Source organism: Dermacentor andersoni, chromosome 6 (assembly GCF_023375885.2).
Source record: "Dermacentor andersoni chromosome 6, qqDerAnde1_hic_scaffold, whole genome shotgun sequence".
NCBI classification, from domain to species: Eukaryota; Metazoa; Arthropoda; class Arachnida; order Ixodida; family Ixodidae; genus Dermacentor; species Dermacentor andersoni.
This window is the reverse complement of record NC_092819.1, coordinates 132,061,413-132,075,654: the sequence shown is the minus strand read 5'-3', so window position 1 is coordinate 132,075,654 and position 14,242 is coordinate 132,061,413.

Here is a 14,242-nt window from a genome sequence, read left to right as displayed (position 1 = left end):
CAGCCACACAAATTCGCCGCCAATTCCTTTCTTTCATCCATACCAAAACTCATTCAAACACGTTACCATTGGGACTGTACAATGGGGCTCTGGTCAAGATTGCTCTGCCTATCCTTGGTCGTGGTTAAATTCGCGTTAATATTCGGTGATGCAGCGCCACGACCGCCTGCGAGGCCCAGCGCTTGGTATGTGTGTCGCTTATGCCGACATTTGCTTGTGCTGCTTTGCTTGCTGTTCCAGCATGGATTTGTTTCGCCGGTTAGACATAAATATTTCATTGAAAGGGCACACAAATCGAAAGCACAGCTAGAAGTACACACAGCAATAGCGGGGTATAGCTATGCTCTGCAAACGAGCCCAGGACATCCACACTTTGTCGTTCACATTGCGAGATGCGTTCACTGCGTTGCATTACGATCATAGGTTGTAGTTCGCCTGCTAATGCAGAAGTAATATGACGTGGCTAAAACCGTACGCGCCGTCACATCAGCAGTTCCACGTATCGGTCCTCACGACGTCGCGGCAGTGGGTTCATACGTCTCTCAGCTTTTCTTTCCCCACTGCGCTTTATTGCGAAATTTCCCTAGATTTGGAGAAATTTTGACGTTTCCCTAAACGAGACCTATCCCCAGATCCAGAAAACCTTTCCTAGGATCGGCAGCACTGCAGGGCAGTACTCTGGCTCCCGCTCCTGGCACGAGGGATGTTCTCCCGCAGGTTAGCTTTATGCTGAGCAGGTGTGGGCAAACTAAAGCGTGTTGCGTACACTGGTTTGAGCGGAACTAACGCTAAACGTCAAGCTACGCCTATCTAGGGGTCGAGCATATTCTTGACTGAGTGAACTCCTAAGAGGCCGACTTCGGACGTCGAAATGGGTGCAGTAGCATAGGAGGTGCTTGATGATTCCCTAACGGTTACAGTGGTCGCATATACCAAAATGAGCAATTCCAATGAGGAATGAGTATGACTTTGAGAAAGCTACGTCCATCGTAGCCAGCACAATAGCGTAGTGTCACATTAGGAAAGGCTTGATGGCGATCGCAGTTGAAGTGATGGTTAAAGCATGCACCAACGCAGGTTGCGATTCTCGAGCAAAGAGCAAGCGAGATTTCCCGAGCAGCTCTCTGAAGTTCCCTAGCTGCGTCCAATCTTCATAGTGGTATGATCGTTGTCTGGGCTTTGTCTGATGGGTATATCTATAGCAGCCTCGTCAGGAAGGTGGTTGACGAAAATGCCACAATGGCCAAGTAGCCGCTGAAAAAAAAAAAAAAAAAACACCCTGCCTTTCTTCAACTGCGTGATTGTAGATTTTTGTTATGTTTGACATCATCTGTTCATAGTTCCCATGGCCCAGCGTCGCCTGCAAGCTTTGAAGGGCTGCTTTAGCATCACAGAACGCTGCTCATTTGCATGGGAATTCTATAGTGCAACATATTCAACAGCGACATGAAGAGCGGCAATTTCTGGTCCTGTGGACCTGGCCACCCGCGACATTTGAAATTTAGCTGTGAACAGACGGGCCGGAACAACGACAGCAGCCGTTCGATTGGTAGACATGACTGAACCGCCCAGGTATAGATGGGAACACGGTCCGCACACATCGTGCAAGAGCGACATAGCAAGCTGCTTTAAGATTGGTGAGGACATCGGTGCCTTCTTTGCTATCGCTGGTATTTTTAGGCGTACTTGAGGCTTCTGCATACACAAGAGAGGGATAGATCTTGCAGCTGATGCGAAGCTCTTTTGAAAGAGTGGCTGGTGAGGAAAAACAAAAAGAAATGTTCTTGAATATGTCGCCTGAGGTCTCTACACTGGTAAATAAGTGAGGTGGCGTCTAGAGATACGGGAAAATGCTAAATACTCGCATGTACTCTAAGCGTCTCAGCAGCTACGAATCGAATCGAGATTGGGTGCTCTATGACAATGGAAATCGTTGCAGCGGTTGATGCGTACTGAGGAAAACCTCAACATCAGTGAATATCTTGTCCTTACAAGCTCTGAAATGTCTCTATAGCGTACGTTTTCATAGGCAGAACCGCAGAGCTCATATGCGCTTTGGCGCTGTGTTTGCTTGTCGCTTGGTTTCAGTATTTTAGTTTCTACATCCATGGCGAATGACTGCTCACAGAAATCCGCTAAAGCGGAGAAAAAATCCACACGGCGCCCCAATTTTTAACAAATTTAGCCAGCGCATATAAAAGCACGATCGTTAATAAAATAAAAAAGTTTGATAACGGCTTTCTAAGAAGTATACTTATACGCACGATCAGCAGTTTCACAATGTCACGTGCAATGCTATCGACACATAACGGTGAGGACGAGGCCTGAGCGGCGCAGCGTTGAAAAACAGAATATTTTGGTTGTACAGCTGGAGTCCTTCCCTCCTTGACACTTCAGTTTCTCTCTTCGCTGCGAATAATAGTTGCACTCCTATATATACGCGCCCTCACAAGACGTGGGGAGCCCACACAATTGGGCATGTTGTAACACTCGATTCGAGAACATGCACGTGATAGCACAAGGTGTATGTCAGTGAATGGGCAGCAGGCGCTGCGGCAACGGATCAATGCCATGAGTGCTATGTATATGAAGAAAAAAATCTGAGGGAAGGAAGGAGTGGTATGCGTGGGGCGCTGGATGGAGGCAAGACTGCGGTAAGTGTGAGTGGGGTGGGACGGGGGCGAGGGTGGACGTAATCTGCAGATGTCACGAGAGTAGGGTGCCAAAGCAAAGGTGGGTATTACGACCACTCGAACAACTTCGCATGGCCAAGTGTTTTTGCAGTTGCGGGGCAGCGAATAAAGCACGCAGCCGTGATAGTAGCGGGTGATTTCTATTTAACGGGGCAGAAAGCCTATCGAATTTCTTTCTTTTCTTTCTTTTATTAAAGTAAGCTCATCCTACCACTAGTAACAGCAAACGGGACTGCATTCTTTCGCAGCATCAGAGCTTATAGCGACGACATAGACTTGGCTTCCCGTTTGAAACCACTTTAGACACAGGTGCAACACAGAGCGCACATTGCGTTTGATCTTACGAAAGATAACACTCTCGTAAGAAGGGTGACGGTGCATGGCACTATGCCAACTGGGACAATCGCGGGTCCATGAAAGCTATTGTCTCTGCCAGTCTCTGCGCCTCGGTGCTCACTCTGAGAAACTACCGCGCAGCTGGCATCACTGTGATGTGAGAGGTTATTTTAACCATATTATTGTTGCGGCACTACCGATATTGTTGCGCTGCACGTGAAATGTGGAGCTTTCCTCCGACCGACGTTCACATTATATTGCATACAGTGCATAGCGTTTGACGTAGTAGTTCTGCGGAAACCCGCAAGGTGGAGAGAAGTAATGAATAATGAGAAAATCAGACATCTACCCGTTCGTAGCGATTGCTACAAAGGAAACACATACGGGTTCCTCGACAGAAAAGCCTCATAGTTGAAGAAAAATTCGTCCTCGTCCGGGACTCGAACCCGGGACCACCGCCTTTCCGGGGCAGCCGCTCTACCATCTGAGCTAAACAGGCGGCTAGCAGATGGCAGGGCGAAGTCGAATTTGTCGACAACACGAAGCAAAGGCAAGTATTTGACGTAGTAGTTCTGCTGAAACCCGCAAGGGGGAGAAAAGTAATGAATAAAGAGAAAATCAGACATCCACCCGTTCGTAGCGATTGCTACAAAGGGTGGATGTTTCTTCAACTATGAGGCTATTCTCTCGAGGAACCCGTATGGGTTTCCTTTGTAGCAATCGCAACGGACGGGTGGATGTCTGATTTTCTCTTTATTCAGTGCATAGCGTTGTACGTTTTCATCACCGGGCGCTCTGAGTAGCTCTAGAACAAGAAAGAGAAGTAGGGTGGTTTGCTGGGTGAATTGGTGCAGCATAAGGTGAAGATGGTTCCAGCAGCTCGAAAAACGTTGGCCCGAGTAAGATAATTAAGGAGACGGGACAAAGAGAGACTTACAACGAAGTTTTTAATGTGCAAGACAATCCCAGAGTTCACTGCCGCGCATGCGTGAAAAGAGAAAAGAAATAATTAAGAAACAAGAAGGAAAATAGGGTAAAAACGATAAACCTGAATGAACGAAAAAAAAAGATCTAGAAGATAATACAAAGTTTCCGAAGCAAAACCTCTTTGCCACTGCTAATAGCGGTGTCGTTGTACGCTTGGGTTGTTTTGAAGCAAATAAGCTTATTTGGCTCCTTCGGCCATTCCCGCGAGGACAGACTGCAACAACATGTGCTCTCACGCAACAGTGTCGCGGGAAGCGTTTTTCAACGAACGCAGTAGCGATAGTCTTTCTCAGTAGTTCCTTCTTGGCCGCACCGCAGCTTCGGTTGGACCGACTTATGCAAGGCGTGGCATCTACATGGTTACAAAGAGAGGGGTCGGAGGAGCGTGCGGCTTCCATGGAGCAAATGAGTGAAGAAGTGCAAACGCGCAGCTTTTGTACATGTTATCTTGATCACGCTGTCGTCATTCAGGTGTCATTATGCGATCTCTGTCGTGGTACTGTCGTTGTCGCGCGATCATCCTCTCGATAGTAATCATTTGATTGGCGTCACGCTGTCGTGCCGCCTATGCCAAAACATGTCTACGACAATTTGCCCCGCCATCGTACAGCACCGTTATCGACAAAAGTAGTATACAGGGTGCTTCACATAACATGTACCAAAGACTTAAAAAAAGTGGTTAGCCGCAGCTGAATGAAAGCAACGGCATATGGTTTCCCCGTCATGTGGCGCTCCTTAGAACTTTTTGTATATTCTGCTTAATTAAAGAATTAGCTAAGATGAACTATGCTGAATTATCAATATTCACTTTAGGGCCAAGGGCGTTTCGTCGTGTTGCAGAGGGGGTTCAGAAACGACCTATCCAATTTCTTTTTCTTTTGTGGCAACGTACATGCCGCGTGGCGATTTTTCTTTCGGCGTTTAAAGAAAGCCCGTGAAATATGAAATAAAACCACGTGATTGAGGTCGTGCGCTATCGTATTGCAGCGCTCTCAACAGTGCGTCGAGCCTATCGCTTACCAGGGACGACTGCGCCTCCTTTCCGTGTGCCACCGTCAATGATGCTGACGCACTGTGAAGCCGATGCCTCCTCGAAGCCGAAGCCGATCCCGAAGATAGTACAATGCCGGGCCGCCCCGCGGCGCAGGTGAAGCAATTGTTAAGCACTCCCAATACGTAGGTCGATCCCGAAGATTGTGCAATGCCGGGCCGACCCGCGACCCGCGGCAGAAGTGCAGTTCGGCCCACATACACAGCTTTGCTGGTCATGCTTCTTCACAGAGTGGAAAGGTACAGAGTTCTTTCGTTTCCATTCTTTACATCCAATTCGCTGTCTCTGTTTATCTCACTTTATTTCTGGTTACTGCTTGTGGTCTATCTATACTTTCAATTGCCCTGTACTTGGCTGCGAACTTTCTTGACCTCTTCCTCCATTCTGTGTCCACGCTTTTTAGGTGCAGGTAGGTGTGCACTTTTGCAGCCCATTTACTTTGGTGTATATTCCTGAGTCTTTCTTCATAACTAACTTTGCTCTGCGCTTCTCTGACTTAATTTCAAACGAGGTCCTACCCATGTCCCGTTGCATTGCCTATCGTTTGTGGTTTTGCCGTGGGCCCCCAAAGTCAACCGGCCCACTGATCTTTCCTTAACTTCATACCCCGCCAATATATCGGGTTTTATGCGCAGAATTGCATTTGCGAACGTCAGCGCTGGCACCATAACTCCGTTCGAGATTTCATGCACCACCCCGTATTTATTGTGGCCCAAAAGCGCCGTATGTTTCATTGTTGCTGTATTCCGCTTCTCTTTTATTTTGAGATCATCTTGGTGGGTGTTTCAGTAAGTGTTTCCTTCGTTTACGTATGCGCTGATGGTTTTGTGTTGCTAGACTATGGGTGTGACTTGCTGTTGAATGGACACCCCATACTCGTCTCTTCAGTAAAGGTCATAATTCCCGATTTCTTGTTGCTCAATTCAAGGCATAGAGTTGTCGTTGCGTTGATACACATATTGGTCAGTGTCTGTAAATCTCCTGCAGTCTCCGCTAGTAACACTACGTCGTCCGCATACATCAGTGCGGGGACATTCTGCTGCACCATGTTGCACACAGACCAAGAAACGTGCCCACTGAGTTCGTGTCGACGGGCTGCCAGCATTTGCAATGACAGCTGTTTCCTGCGGATTATTTATTTATTTTTATTTGTTCATACTGTCAGCCCTCTGCTGAGGGTTCTTACAGGGAGGGTTTTAAATACAGGCAGACCATATATGCACGTGCATCAAGCGGCACCGGAATCACAAAAATACATGTTTACCAATTTTTCAAATTCACAAACATCACTGGCATTTGCCACAAAGCTTGGTATCGTGTTCCAAAGCTCAATCACAGCAGGGAAAAAGAAAAGCGGAACGCATCACTGTGAGCAAAGTATAGGCGTAAAACATATCGGTGATTAACACGACTGCTTCGTTTTCCTGGAAGTTGCACATACTCATCTTTGATGATTTTTACATGTCGATGTAGTATTCTAAAAACACTTTGAGACGATTTTTTGGCCTTCGTACTTCTGGTGTTTCTACTTCACAAGACTGCAACGTGAGTGTGACGGAATCTAAACGACGGTACTTTGAGCCGCGCGGCACGACGTTGAACTTTTTCTAACCTTGTAGTCATTTCTTTCTGATGAGGGCTCCAGATGACTGAGGCATATTCAAGTAAAGGTCTAACAAAAGTTTTATAAGCTATCTCGCGAAGCTTGATCTAGTTTTTGCCTTAAGAATCCTTGTCTCTGGTTCGCCTTCGGGCACAAATTTTCTATGTGCGTATGCCATGTCAGATTATGCGTGACTTAACACCTAAATATTTAAACTGGTTAGCATGAACTAACAAATTACCATCGATGTAATAGTTAAAACGCAGAGCGTTTGCTTTCTTAGTCATGTGTGTGTGTGTTGAATTAATGTAGTTTATATTCATACCTCATAATTTACACCAGCGGCTGAAATTTTCTGAACGACTAATTCTGAGTTGATCCTGAACGTTGGTTACGGTAGAAGAAATTGGGCAGTCACCTGCAAAAAGCTTCATTCTGACCGGTTCTTCAAGAACAGAGGAGATATCCTTAAGATATATAATAAATAAGAGATGGCCCAAGACTGACCCCTGAGGAACACCTGAAAGCACTAGGAGTGGACTCGACAGGCTACCATCTAAACTTACGGTCTGTTTACGATCACTTAAATATTCTTTTATCCATAGCACTAATCTTTCATCGATACCTATTTCTCTCAGTTTAAAGATCAGCTCATTATGCGGAATTTTATGAAAGGCTTTCGCAAAATCTATGCAAATGACGTCAATCCGGTGCTTCTCATCTAAGGTTGCAGCGAGATCGTGAACTACTTCAATTAATTGTGTAATGGTAGATAGTCCAGTACAAAAGCCATGCTGGGATGAGTAAAGTAAACTGTTCACTTCTAGAGAGAGAGAGAGAAGTGGTTCTAGTGGGGAAGGAAGGAGGAAAGGCTAGCCCTATCTTCTGCAACCCATGCGGGAGCACGGCTCAGCACCAGCGGGGTGGGGGAGATGGGATTAAAAGAGAGAGAGGGTAGGAGGGAGAAAGGTAGAGGGTCGTCCTAGCAGCATCAGAGCAGCCCGGCCGGGAGGGCCCAGTGGGTTCGATCAGAGGAGTAGGCTGGAGGTAGACCGTATTCGAGGTGGCCCAGCAAAAGCGAAGTAGTGGCGGATCAGGGAGCCAGAGGTGGTGGGATGGCCGTTAGGCTATCCGTCTTTGTAGAAATTTCCCATAGTATCGCCGAGAGCCCCGACGAGTCGAGGTACTCGACGATACTTAGGAAGGCTGGTAGCTGATTACGACAGGGGAAGAGGATATCTTCCTGTCGTGAACATGGGAGCCCCAGGCGGTGTAACTCTTGCAGATGTCGGCCGCGGTGCGGCAGGTGAACAGGGCAGGCCAGCAGGAGGTGCTCTAGAGTCTCTGGTTCACCACAGGAGGCACAGGCTGGCGAGGTGGCTTTCCCAAGGCGGCGCCGTCGGGCTGCCATCCAGTTGCAGCCAACTCGCAGTCGGAGCAGCAACGAGGCACCCCTTCGTAGAAGGCCGTGCTGTGGAAGAGACCGTGGAGGCCGGCCCAGGGATACCCGTTTGTCCGGGTGGCAGGCGATGATGTGGCGGCGCAGCCTGTGAGAAGTCTGCGGGCGTTACAGCAGGGCTGAGGGGGACGCTTGAGTGGTGGGCACTTTTTGCAAGAGTGTCCGCCTCTTCATTGCCCGGGATCCCCACGTGTGCCGGTAGCCAATGCAGGCATAGTGAGCATCCTGCGCCTTGAAGGGCCGTCAGTCTTGAAGAGAGCAGCGCAACCCCAAGGCTAGTCCTGTCAGGGTTCTGCAGGCAGAGCAGTGCCGCCTTGGAGTCGCAGAAGATGGTTGCCGGGGTCACTGGTAGCTCCTCTGGAAGTAGGTCCACAGCAAGGTGGAGTCTTGCTAGCTCTGCTGCGGTAGAGCTTGCATGTCCCGGGATATGGCACAGCTTGCTCTTTTGTAGGGCCGGTGCAACGCAGGCTGCTGTGGATGAGCCCGTTTCCGGTATCACGGATCCATCGATGAAGATGTGAAGGTGGTCTCCAAGTCTCTATTGGAGGAGAGAGGCTGCCGTCTGCTGTAGGGCACATGCTGGGGAACGGTTCTTCGAGACATCTGGCAGCTCCGTCGACATAGGGATTGGTGGTCGATGTGGCGGGCGAGACTGTACAGCGTTTGCAGGCGTGTCCCCGATGACTTCCTTATAGAGGCCACACAGCCGTCCCATGTGTGATGCTGGCCGGGAGCGTAGGCGGGTCAGGAGTGCTTGACTATTTGCGGGATGATATAGACGATCAATGTGTCGTAGCCCCTGTTGCAGGAAGACAGGGGCCAGGCACCTGCCTCAGCCAAAGTGGTGGCCACTTGTGAGGTTCGGGGAACGCCAAGACAGAGCCGTATTGCTGACCGGTGCTGCAGCTCCAGTTTCCGCAGGCGGGATGGGGGCAGCGCCACAAGAGGGAGGGCATACAGTAGCCGTGAAGTGGCTGCAGCTTCACATAGCTGCAGGGCGCAGCTTATGGTACAGCCCTGTCCAAGGGCAAGGAGCTGTGAGATCGCCTTGTGGACCCGAAGCGTCTGGGCGCACAGGGCCTTGGTAGCCGGCAGCCAGGTCAGCCGATGGTCAATGCGCAGCCCCAGGTAGGTGACTGCCTTGCTCCATGGGATCTGGACGCCCTCCAAGCGCAGCCGGGCAGCTGAGCGGTGGGCTGATGCTCTGGGATGCAGTAGCAGGGACTCGGTCTTCCTGGCCGAGATGGTAAGGCCGATGCTGCACAAGTAGGCAGCCGCAGTGTCCAGGGCTCTCTGTAGGGCCGCACGTGCCTTGCAGATGTGTTGCGGTGATCCCCGCACCATAGGGTGATGTCGTCCGCGTAAATTGAGGACTGCACGGGGAAGTGAGGGTCGATCGGCAGGGCAGCAGGCAACCGTGCCATGGCCAGGTTGAAAAGGAAGGGGCTCACTACTGACCCCTGAGGCACGCCTGCAGCGACTGGACGGGGGCTAGAAATTGTAAAATATTGTTACAGAAGGATAAGAGAAGAGAGAGGAAGAAGAAGATCGGAGGCGCTGGATGCTGCGTGAAGTTGGTGGTCAGCCATCTTAGCTATTTTGACTCATCCTGTATATATATTGTAAATATAGTTTTTATATACTCGCAACATCCCAGTAACAATATGTTTTGCAATGATGTGTCCTAGAAGTTTACGCTGATACATGTGAGTGAAATGGGACGGTACTTATCTACAAGTGTGCGATCACCGCCTTTGTACACTGGTATAACTACGGGCCTGCGCCAGTCTGTGGGTAGATAATGCGTATGTAATGATTTCTGGAAAATTATCGTTAAGCAGTAGGACATTCATTCCGCATAGCGTTTCAGAAATTCAGGACAAATCCTGTCAGGTCCACTAGATTTTTTACCATCTAAATTCAGCAGCAATTCGAACACTCCTTCTTGTTTGATTACCAGATTTCCCATTGGGTAACGTATAATATACTGTAAATGCTCGCCTGTATTCATGTTTTTATTGTTAGCAAACACAGACTGAAAGAAGTAATTAACATGTTCGGCAACGTCCGCAGACTTTGTTAACTTTATATTGTCTGTTACAATTTTTTCAATTTTATCTTTCCTACTGCGTAGATATCTCCAGAATTTTTTTGAAATTTTTAGGAACCCTGTCAGTGTTTGTTCAAAGAATTTGTTTTTGGATAGTGTCAGAGTACGCCTCAATTCAGCGCGAAGTCTCACTATTTCGTCCAAACCCTTTTTCTTTTTACGCCGTCGCTTTAGCTTTCTTTTCATGTGTATGATGCCGCGGTTAATCGAAGGCTGGCGTTGTTTAGAATTCTTTTTTCGAGTTGGCACAAATCGGTCCACACAATGGGTTACTATATCCTTAAATTCATTCCAAAGCTCATTTACAGCTTTCTCCTTTGAATGGTGTTCAAGTTAGCCAAACGAGATTTCCAAAAAATCTAAAATTGAATTGTCATCAGCACGTTTGTAGTCCTTTATCGTAATTACAGGGGAGCATTCATACGGGACATACTGCTAGCAGTCACATTTACTACAGTCATGCTGTGATCCGAAATTAGGAAGGACTCCTCACGTACTGATGACGTGTCCCATGGAACAGCAGTTCTTCGTGAGGGAAGCGCCAATCAGCGATAACCCTGAAGCCGGAGGGGCTTCAGGGTTATAGGTTCAGGGCGAGTTGATGTGATGGCCTCTAGAACTGTTGCAAGGCGCTTATGATGATCGCCAAAGTTTGAGGCAAAGAAGAAGACGTCATCAAGGTACGCTAAGCAGGTATCTCATTTTAGGCCAGTCAATACCGTTTCCATCGTATGTGGAAAGTTGCAGGTGCCAAGCAAACACCAAATGGCATGACTTTGAATTCATACAGGCCGTCTGGTGGTATAAAGGCGGTCTTCTCTCTATCCCTCTCGCCGTCTTCAATTTGTCAGGAGCCCCGTCTTGAGCTACATCAAGGATAAATACTTTGCATTGCAGAGCCTGCCTGTTCAGGGCGTGGCCTGTTCGTGGGAGGCGGTATGCATCCTTCTCCGCGTTTTTGTTCAGGCGACGGTAGTCGGCGCAGAAACGCATGTGTTCCATCTTTTTTCTTCACCAAGACTACAGGAGACGCCCAGTGCTTTCCGAGGGTTGAGTGATGTCGTCACACAGGATTCTGTCTACTTGCTTTATAGCTTCACCTTCTAGCGTCAAAACTCGGTAAGAGCTCTGGAGGAGGGGTAGGGTGCATTTTTTGGTTATTATGCGATGCTTTGCAACTGGTGTTAGTAGAATTCTTGATCGCAACGGGAAGCATTCCTTGTATTGCTGGAGGCGACCTTTGAGCTGTGCATGCTTAAGCGTTGGAAGACTCGGATTAATATCGAGGACTGGTTCAGTAACATGGACCATCGTTATTGCTTAGGCGGAATCCGAGAGGACAAATGTATCGCTGACTGCTGCAACTATTTCTGTGCATGCAATCTTCGTGCCTTTGCTCAGGTGTTTAAATTTACGACTGAAGTTTGTCACCGTTACTTACGCTTTTGCTCCACGCAATTGCAGGATTCCCTTTTGCGACGCCAATTTCATGGTCTAGCCACTGTTGTTGGTCACTCTTAACGACGCCTTCCACGTCTTCCGTGCCTTCTGTTCCGACGGAAATCATCATGCTAGCGTGAGGTGCAATAGTGACTTGATCTTCTAGCACGTTCAAGACAAGGTAACTCGCACTCCTATTAGATGGGATCGCTTGCTTCGGGGACAGCGTTATAGACTATCTATGAGTGCGCCGTGTTCGTAGAGGAAGTCCATACTGAGGATTACGTACCGTGGGCATTTTGGAAAGATAACAAACGTCGCAGGACAAGCCTGGTCATGCACTGCAACCCTTGCGGTGCAGATTTCAGACGGTGCTATCGGGTGTCCTCCAGTTGTCCAGATTTGGGGGCTTCCGATGCAGTCTTAACTTTCTTTAACTTGGCGGCGAAGGATCCACTCATTAAAGAGCAGTCGGCTCCGATGTCGGACAAGAGCGGTGACCGCGTGGCCGTCGAGGAGCACACCGAGGTCGGTAGTTCTTCGTCTTCCTTACGGTTAGGTCGCGGTGTCAGATCACAGCTTCTTCGCATGTCCTGTTGTTACGTCTTGTCGTCAGGTATTCTGTAGGCGGCTCAATTGTGACTTTGCGACTTCGTTTTGATGGTAGCGTGTCGTCGCTACGTCGTCGAGTAGGATGTTTAGGCGCAGTCGTTGGCAGCGTAGAATCTTCGGCATTTCGCCGAACAGCAACCGCACCTCATTCGGTGGTTGCTTTAAGTTTTCCGGACATGGGTTAACTGAAAAGTCCCGGATTGGGCCAGTGTATGGTGGACGCTGTGGCGAAATGTAGCGATCAAGCGACCACGAACTGGAAGATCATTGCGGTCTCCAGTCGGTTGCACCCAGGTAGATGTAGATGTCTCGTGGTCATTCACCCACCTGTGGGCGCAGCGCGTTGACGGCGACCCCAGCAGCATACGTGGTACACTTACCCGCCATGATAGCAGAGTGGACTATGGTCGGGTGCACGCAAAAATCAGACTTTCTTGAAATGATACACGGGGCGACGTGCGATGCAGGTGGTGGACGACGGACATGTGGCGCTATAGGGCTCAGACACTGGCGTGGAAGGGGAACGTGACGGCGGGTACGGCGGCGTAAGTCATCGCTTCTCGCTGAGGCTGCCGCGACTGAGCGACTCCAAGTGGCTGCTTGATCTCCTCTCGGACGATGTCAACAATTAAGGCTACTGGAAGCTGCGTCAAACGGTCCATCTTGCGCAGTTCTTCGTGTACAGCGGCTCTGATGGTCTCTCGGAGCTCATCGGAGCCTAGTGCTTGGAATTCATTCTTCAGCAAAAGCCCTTGACTGTTACTTGACGAGGGCGTATTTGCAGCGTCTTCTCGATGCCCGTGGCTTCCGTTAAAAATTCTGCGACCGTCTTGATTGGGTTGCGAATCAATCCGGTGAATAGCTTTTTTGCTTCATACTACGCATTAGGAAGCGAACTTTCTTGTTCTTAAACATGTACGGGTAGGAGTGGCGAAAGATTCAGTGTAGATTGCAATGTTCTCGTTTGTGAGCTGCGCACGGAATTTCAATATCGCTTCCACCCTCTCCTTGCGGACGACGCTTGCGAAGAGGTTCAAGAAGGTGCTGCGAAATGGGTCCCACGTTGTCAGGGTGGACTCATGATTCTAGAATCACGTCCTGGTGACATCGACCAAGAAGAAATATACATGCCGCAGCTAAGTTGTCGTCGTAGTTCCAGTTGTTGAGTGTAGCCACTCTTTCCAATGCTTCCAGCCATGTTCTGGGTCTTCAAACGATGATCAGCCGAAGGTCGGCTCTTGGGCTGTTGCAGCATGATGGGGGACGCTGGGGCTGCCACTGTGGCTGTTGACTTGGCCTTGATTGCACTAACCTTCTCGGCAAGAGGTTCGTACTTCGGTAACAGTCCTTGCCACCTGCGGCTATAGCTGGCCCGCCCGTGGAGACGTTGGTGTTGTCTTCTCAGTTCGGGATGGGATCATGGATCTGCGGAGGCTTCTGGTGCATGAAGCGCCTCATCCTGTGTACTCTCTTCGTTATCTTGTCTTTGTGCGCTTTTACAGTTTCAAGATGCGCGCATAAGCACCTCCACCAGATGTCACGTTGCAGTGATGGTGAACAGAGTAGCGAAAACTGCGAATCACGAAAGTAACTCGGTATTGGGCGAACCTGTACCCGGAAAAAAAAATTGGAGGACGCTTAAGCTTCGCTTTCAATAGTGGAACGCGACAGCGTTCCCGGCGACCCGCCAAGAAGTGTAAGACAATGGGCTACGGCGCAGCGACTACGCGCCCCGCATCGGACGCGGTGAGCGTCGAGAACGCAGCGTTCGGCGCGGCAATGAAATGTGCGCCTGAGCAAGCGACGCACGCCTGAGCCTTAGAAACAGCTCGTTTCTAAGGCAACACCGCATTCACTAGAGCCGCTTTTGTACCACTTTGAAGCATCGAACTCGTCCCTCAGTGTTGTGAATAAAAAAAAAAACTCGTGGCTCAGTGGTAGCGTCTCCGTC